The sequence below is a fragment of the Arachis duranensis genome, chromosome 9, assembly GCF_000817695.3.
Source record: "Arachis duranensis cultivar V14167 chromosome 9, aradu.V14167.gnm2.J7QH, whole genome shotgun sequence".
NCBI lineage: Eukaryota > Viridiplantae > Streptophyta > Magnoliopsida > Fabales > Fabaceae > Arachis > Arachis duranensis.
Window position 1 is genome coordinate 111,151,375 of NC_029780.3, and position 8,565 is coordinate 111,159,939.

Consider the following 8,565-nt stretch of genomic DNA (forward strand, 5'->3'; position numbering starts at 1 on the left):
CGTATATTTGTACAAAGAAAAAGTATATCTTCGATTTTTTAAAGAAAAGTTAACGTGATTTTTAGTCAAAGGTTTTTATTATATAAATATATGTTTAAAGTAGTCAAAATGTTCTCGCTATTAAAATGGCGTAGCAAAAAAGTATAAAATGTTACATATTTATTCATTTTTTATTAGCTAAAGTTCGGTCCAATTTTTCTATGATAAGGTCTGAATCATCTTTTTTATTAGACCATGTGTAAGCTTGTTTGATTAATCGGGTACCAAACGGGTTGGATGGACAAAAGGGATGAGAGACGGTGGGTGGCCTAGGCTAGGTTGTTGGTAAGCGGATGGGTCTCTGACTCGTGTTAAAGAGTGGAGAGTTGGGATCTTGGGACCTCACGGTTTGTGATGTTGAAAAAAGGGGAAAGTCACCTACAAAAAGGATTCCGACGACCAAATCAAAAATCCGTATAGATGGCGGTAAGAGTGAGGAGATAGTGACGTACCGTGGAGTAGGGGTAGGGTCATCCCCATATATATTGTCGGTAGGGCAGGTCCCACAGGATAGGTCCCTTTCTTGGAAGTTTCCTCTCTCAGCTGTCACGTGGCTGGCTGCTGGGGAGCAGGTATCCAGGTCGTGGTCCAGACGTATGACGCCTGCTAGGTCGGCCGCTCAGGTCGGGTTGTCCCATACACCAGGCCGGGTCGGACAATGCGCCAGCTGAACCAGACCGTAACAGTGCCTCTAATGCCCCAGCTATGGCCGTGAGCGCTGTTGTTTGCGCGTTCTGTTCTCCCTTGCGTGTGTCGTCGCTTTGTCGGTCGCTCATGATTGGGGCGTGTCTTCTACGCGCGTGTGGGCTTCATCGCTTCAAGGGAGCGCCGTTTGTCGCCTCGTTCTTCGCGCTCGTAATTAAGTGCATTTATGAATGATTTGAAGGCGTGGGGAAAAGTCCATTTTACCCTTGACCTTCGCGCTTCTCCATGGCTGTTACTCTTCATTTTTGGTTTTCCTATCGTTTCTTTCTCTTGCTTTCAAACCATTTTCGCGTTCCATTGAGCTTTCTGGGTTTTGCTGATCTTGCATTGCATCCTGTCCTGCTGCGATTGCCTTTTTCCAGATTTTTCCATTATTCCCTCGCAAGTAACATATCTGGTAAGCATGTTTCCTTCACTGAACGTTTTCTGCTTCTTCAAATTAGATGACTGCTATACCTGCTATTATTTCTGCTTCTTGCGTGTTGAGTAGCGCTTAGGTGATTCGTATGTGTTGCTTCATACTGCCATTAGCTAGGTTTTAGAGGGAGTTACCATTTAGATTTTTGGTAGTTTAGCCTTTGTGATGACTGTAGATAGGCTTGCTGTAGCGTTTAGCGTTAGCTCCTGTTTACCCGACCTACCGACCTTATGGTTTGATATTGAGTGGTGCCCCCACTGTAGGTATGGTGCAACTTCCTATCCCGAGGCCCCGTACTGATAGAGACGACTGGGTTACCTCTGACATGAAGGATACACCTTCACAAATAACCTTAGAGGAGCTTACGAAGTTCCGTCTTCGCGACCAACTTTGTGGGGGATGCGACGAGGAGGGACGATATGAAGTGTTTGTTCCTGCCGACCACGAACGCACATGTCATCTAAACCTTAACATTCCTCGGATCGCCGACTGGATATGGATGTATAAAGCCATGTTTACCATCTTGGAGGTTCGCATCCCCTTCTCCCCGTTTCAAATGGCCCTCCTCAATCGGTGTGACGTGGCCCCATCTCAGCTGCATCCGAACAGCTGGGCCGCGATCCGTTGTTTCGAGATGATTTGTGAATTCCTAAATTTGCCGGTCTCCGTGGAGGTGTTTCTTTGGTTATTTGTTTTAACAAACCCTTCTAAAGATGGGAGATATAAGAAGGGGTTCATGTCCTTCCGGGTTGCCCAGGGCAGACGGATTTTTGGGACCTTCGAGGATTCCATTCATGATTTTAAGGACAAGTATTTCAAAGTCCGACCTGCCGAGGGAGTGCATCCTTTTTGGTTAACTTTGGAGGGTGAGCGGCGGATCCTGACCTACTGGAGTTTCGGGGCCAGATCCAACGCTTTTGCAAAGGTAACCTACTACAAGGGCCTGACCCAACGGGACAAAAACATCGCTGATGTGTTGCTGGCCATCTTTAATAAAAATAATCTCAATCCCCATCTCTTAATGGGTGATCGGGAGACGGGTAGGAGCTATGTGGGTAAGTGGTCGTTTCGTAGTGTTGCCCCCCTTCTCTCCCCCTTTTTGTTTTTTTATTACCGGGCTAACGAGTTGTTTTGTTGACTTTAGTAAGCATGGCTGCCGAGCGACTGACCTTGAAGATTTAATGGCGCAATTTCTCCCTAAAGCAAGCGATGATAGCTTTGCGACGCATTCTGTCGAGCACACAGCTTCCCCTCATGCCGAGGTGCATTCAACTCCTCCCCCACCACCAAAATCTACCGGGCCAATGGTTATGACTGGGTCGAGCAGTAGTGGCGTGGCGCCTCCTGAGGCCGAGCCGGTTGGAGGAGGTTCCGATGTCGCGATTATCGACAACCCTCGCAAGCAGAAGCCAGCCTCTAGTCTTGAGGGGTCACTCACTGTGATGGAGAAGAATTTTGATGCCAGGGGCTTCATTGGTTCTCAGTTCGTGCCTGGTACAGACGAGTTCTTTCATGATGGGGATTTTGGCGCTTAGGCTCGGTAGATATACCGATGTATGTTAAGGGTTGCGACAATTGCTATGAAAGTTGAGCCTCTTTTGACTCGAGCTGGGACTTTGGATGGGAAGTACCGTCAATCCGTTTGGGAGGTCGAGAGCTTGAGGTCGGAAGTTAAGACTTTGAAGGAGAAGTTAGCTGAGTCGGAGGGGAAGGTGAAGACCTCCGATGAAGCGGTTGCCTGACTTACCGAGCGGGAGATAATCCTGGAGTCCCAGCTCGATGCCACTCGTGGCGACACTTCTACGGCCCAAGCTAAGTGATGATCGGATAATTTATACGCTTTTTGGCATTATTTTTAGGTAGTTTTTAGTATGTTTTAGTTACTTTTTAGTATATTTTTATTAGTTTTTATGCAAAATTCACATTTCTGGACTTTACTATGAGTTTGTGTGTTTTTCTATGATTTTAGGTATTTTCTGGCTGAAATTGAGGGACCTGAGCAAAAATATGATTCAGAGGCTGAGAAAGGACTACAGATGCTGTTGGATTCTGACCTCCCTGCACTCGAAGTGGATTTTCTGGAGCTACAGAAGTCTAATTGGCGCGCTCTAAATTGCGTTGAAAAGTAGACATCTTGGGCTTTTTAGCAATGTATAATAGTCCATATTTTTCCCGAGATTTGAAGGCCCAAATTGGCGTTCAAACGCCCACTAGAGACCCTTTTTCTGGAGTAAAACGCCCAAACTGGCACCAAAGCTGGCGTTTAACTCCAAGGATGGCCTATGCACATGAAAGCTTCAAAGCTCAGCACAAACACACACCAAGTGGGCTCCGGAAGTGGATTTCTGCACTATCTACTTATTTTCTGTAAACCTAGTTTACTAGTTTAGTATAAATAGCACTTTTTACTATTGTATTGATATCTTTGGACTACTTTTCGATCCTTTGATCAAGGTCTTCTTCCACTGTTTTCGAATTATTATGCCATTAGGGAGGCTGGCCATTCGGCCATGCCTAGACCTTTTGTTCTTATGTATTTTCAACGGTGGAGTTTCTACACCTCATAGATTAAGGTGAGGAGCTCTGTTGTTCCTCATGAATTAATGCAAGTACTGTTATTTTTCCTTTAATTCACGCCTACTTCTTCTCCAAGATATACTCTCGTACTTAATTCAGTTAAGTCAGACTGAAGGGGTGACCCGTGACAATCACCCACTATCTTCAGTACTCGCTTAGCCAAGATCCGCGTGCCTGACAGCCACAAGCGATCTACATGATGTTCAACGTAGTCATTGGACGCCAGCTAGAGTATATTCTCTTGGGTCTCTGATCCATGAATTTGACTAGCATCTCCTGACAACAGAGCATTCAAATCAGTGAGATTAGAACCTTCATGGTATAGGCTAGAAATAATTGGCATCATTCCTGAGATCCGAAAAGTCTAAACCTTGTCTGTGGTATTCCGAGTAGGATCTGAGAGGGGATGATTGTGACGAGCTTCAAACTCACGACTGTTGGGCGTAGTGACAGTGCACAAAAGGATCAATGGATCTTATTCCGACACAAGTGAGAACCGACAGATGATTAGCCCTACGGTGAGAACTGTAGCCAGACTATTTTCACTGAGATGACGGATGGTAGCCATTGACAACGATGATCCACCAACTTACAGCTTGCCATGGAAGGGAGTACGCATGATTGGATGGAAGCAATAGGGAAGCATAGGTTCAGAAGCAACAAAGCATCTCCAAACACTTATCTGAAATTCCCACTAATGAATTACATAAGTATCTCTATTTTATTTTATGTTTTATTTATCTGTTAATTATCAAAATCTCATATCCATTTGAATCCGCCCGACTGAGATTTACAAGATGATCGTAGCTTGCTTCAAGCCGACAATCTCCATGGATTCGACCCTTACTCACGTAAGGTATTACTTGGACGACCCCGTGCACTTGCTGGTTATGTGGGGTTATGAAAAGTGTGAATCACAATTTCGCATACCAAATTTTTGGCGCTGTTGCCGGGGATTGTTTGAGTTTGGACAACTGACAGTTCATCTTGTTGCTTAGATTAGGTAATTTTCTTCTTGTTTTATTTTCAAAAATTTTTCAAAAATCTTTCAAATTTTTTTTTCTAGTTTTCAAAAAATACAAAAAATAAAAAAATTTTAAAAAATCATAAAAAACCAAAAAAATATTTTGTGTTTCTTGTTTGAGTCTGGTGTCAAATTCTAAGTTTGGTGTCAATTGCATGTTTTCAAATTTTCTCAAGTTTTCGAAAAAATTCATGCATTGTGTTCTTCTGTGATCTTTGAGTTGTTCTTGATGATTTCCTTTGTCTAATCTCATGATTTAATTGTTTTGTATTTAATGTTGTTTTTCATATGCATTTTCAAAATCATAGTGTCTGAACATTCAAAAGTTCTAAGTTTGGTGTCTTGCATGTCTTTATTTTCTTAAAAATTTTCAAAAATATGTTCTTGATGTTCATCGTAGTCTTCAAAGTGTTCTTGGTGTTCATCTTGACATTCAAAATTTCCTTGCATGCATTACTTGTTTTGATCTTGCATTTTCATGTTTTATTTCATTTTGTTGTTTTTCTCTCTCTTCATTAAAAATTCAATATATATATATATAACGCCAGTAAAGAGGCACTTTGGGCGTCAAACGCCAGAATGGCTACCATTCTGGGTGTTTAACGCCAGTAAAGCTATCATTCTGGGCGCTAAACGCCAGAATGGGCAGCATTCTGGGCGTTTAGAAAAATGCCCAGTAAAGAAGGATTTCTGGCGTTTAACGCCAGCCAGGGTACCTAGCTGGGCGTTAAACGCCCAAAGAGGTAGCATTCTGGGCGTTAAACGCTAGAATGGATAGCATGCTGGGTGTTTAACACCAGGATGACACAGGGGAGATAATTTCGTTTCAAATTCAAATTTTTTCAAATTTTCATGTTTTAATTCATAACTTTTTGCATCAAACATATTTTAAACTTTCATTCTTCATGTTCTTTTTTTTTTGAAAATTTTCAAACTAATTTTTCAAAAATCTTTTTCTTAATCTTATCTCATATTTTCAAAAATATCTTTTAATTTCTTGTTAGTCAAGTCATCAATTTTAAAAATCAAATCTTTTTAAAAATCAAATCTTTTTCAATCATATATTTTCAATCATATCTTTTTTTAAAAAAAAAGTCAAATCTTTTTCAATCATATCTTTTCAATCATATCTTTTTTTTAAAAAAAAATCAAATCTTTTTCAATCATATCTCTTTTAATTTGATTTCAAAATCTTTTTTTCTAACTTCTCATCTTTTTAAAATTATTTTCAAATCATTTTCAACAAATTACTATTTCTTATCTTTTTCAAAACCACCTAACCACTTTTCCACTTACAATTTTCGAAAATCACTAACCACTTTTTCAAAAATCTTTTTAATTAACCAATTATTTTAATTTTAATTTTCGAAAAAAACTCTCTCTCTCCTCTCTTTCTATTTATTTGCTAACACTTCTCTTTTACTTATAATTTGAACCCTCTCTCTCCCTCTATGTTCGAATTCTTCTTATTCCCTCTCTACCTCATTCCTCTATTTTTCTTTTCTTCTGACACATCAAGGAATCTCTATACTGTGACATAGAGGATTCTACTACTCCCTTTTGTTCTCTTCTTTTTCACATGAGCAGAAACAAGGATAAAAACATTCTTGTTGAAGCTGATCCTGAACCTGAAAGGACTCTGAAGAAGAAGCTAAGAGAAGCTAAAGCATAACACTCACAGAGAAGACCTTTCAGAAAATTTCGAAAAAGAAGTAGACATGGTAGCCGAACCCAACAACAATGCTAGAGATGCAAGGAAGATGCTTGATGACTATGCTGCACCAACTTCCAATTTCTATGGAAGAAGCATCTCAATTCCTGCCATTGGAGCAAACAACTTTGAGCTTAAGCCTCAACTAGTTTCTCTAATACAGCAGAACTGCAAGTTTCATGGACTTCTATCAGAAGATCCTCATCAGTTCTTAGTTGAATTCTTGCAGATCTATGATACTGTTAAGACCAATGGGGTTGATCCTGAGGTCTACAAACTTATGCTTTTCTCTTTTGCTGTAAGAGACAGAGCTAGGACATGGTTGGACTCACAACATAAAGAAAGCCTGAACTCTTAGGAAAAGTTGGTCAATGCCTTCTTGACCAAAGTCTTTCTACCTCAAAGATGAGTAAGCTCAGAGTGGACGTCTAAACCTTCAGATAGAAGGAAGGTGAATCCCTCTATGAAGCTTGGGAAAGATAAAAGAAATTAACCAAAAGATGTCCTTCTGACATGTTTCCAGAATGGAGCATCATATGTATATTCTATGATGGTCTGTCTGAAATGTCAAAGATGTTACTGGATCATTCTACTGGTGGATCCCTTCATCTGAAAACACCTGTAGAAGCCCAGGAACTCATTGAGATGGTTGCAAATAACCAGTTCATGTACAATTCTAAAAGGAACCCTGTGAATAATGGGGTGACTCAGAAGAAAGGAGTTCTTGAGATTGATACTCTAAATGCCATATTGGCTCAGAACAAAATATTGACTAAGCAAGTCAATATGATTTCTCAGAATCTGTTTGGATTGCAAACTGAATCTGGCAGTGCTAAAGAAGCCTCCTTTGAAGGAGAAGCTTATGACCCTGAGAATCCTACAATGGAAGAGGTGAATTATATGGGAGAATCCTATGGAAACACCTATAGTCCTTCATGGAGGAATCATCCAAATTTCTCATGGAAGGATCAACAGAAGCCTCAACAAGGCTTCAACAACAATATTGGTGGGAGAAATAAGTTTGGCAATAGCAAACCTTTTCCATCATCTTCTCAGCAACAGACAGAGAATTCTGAGCAGAGCCTTTCTAACTTAGCAAACATAGTCTCTAATCTATCTAAAGCCAGTCTCAGTTTCATGAGTGAAACAAGGTCCTCCATCAGAAATTTGGAGGCACAAGTGGGTCAGCTGAGTAAAAGAATTACTGAAACTCCTCCTAGTACTCTCCCAACCAATACAAAAGAGAACCCCAAACGAGAGTGCAAGGCAATTACCATAACCAAAATGGCCGAACATGGAGAGAGTGAAAAGGCAGTGATTCCCAGTGAGGAAGACCTCAAGGGACATCCGCTGACCAATAAAGAGTTCCCTATTGATGAACCAAAGGAATATGAGGCTCATACAGAGACCATAGAGATTCTATTGAACTTACTTTTGCCATTCATGAGCTCTGATGAGTATTCTTCCTCCGAAGAGGACAAAAATGTTGTTGAAGAGCATGTTGCTCAGTATCTAGGAGCAATCATGAAGGTGAATGCCAAGTTATTTGGTAATGAGACTTGAGAGGATGAACCTCCATTGCTCATCAATGAACTGAATACATGGATTCAGCAGACATTGCCTCAAAAGAAACCAGATCCCGAAAAGTTCTTAATACCTTGTACCATAGGCACCATAAACTTTGAAAAGGCTCTGTGAGACCTGGGGTCAGGTATCAACCTCATGCCACTCTCTGTAATGGAGAAACTAGGGATCTTTGAGGTACAAGCTGTAAGAATCTCACTAGAGATGACAGACAAATCAATGAAACAGGCTTATGAACTTGTAGATGATGTCTTAGTGAAGGTTGAAGGCCTTTACGTCCCTGCTGACTTCATAATCCTAGACACTGAGAAGGATGAGGATGAATCCATCATCCTTGGAAGACCCTTCCTAGCCACAGCAAGGGCTGTAATTGATGTAGACAGAGGAGAGTTAGTCCTTCAATTAAATGAGGACTACCTTGTGTTCAAGACTCAATGATCTTCTTCTGTAAACATAGAGAAGAAGCATGAAAAGTTTCTCTCAATACAGAGTCAGACAGAGCCCCCA

The 8,565-nt window shown here is 40.9% G+C and overlaps 1 non-coding gene across 1 annotated transcript; it reads right to left on the bottom strand.

Annotated features, from left to right (window-relative positions):
• Positions 1-6,885: 6,885 nt before the first annotated feature.
• Positions 6,886-6,989, bottom strand: LOC127741759 (small nucleolar RNA R71). Its single transcript, XR_008002965.1, has one exon. It is a non-coding gene; the product is annotated as a small nucleolar RNA R71 (small nucleolar RNA).
• Between the last annotated feature and the right edge of the window lie 1,576 nt (positions 6,990-8,565).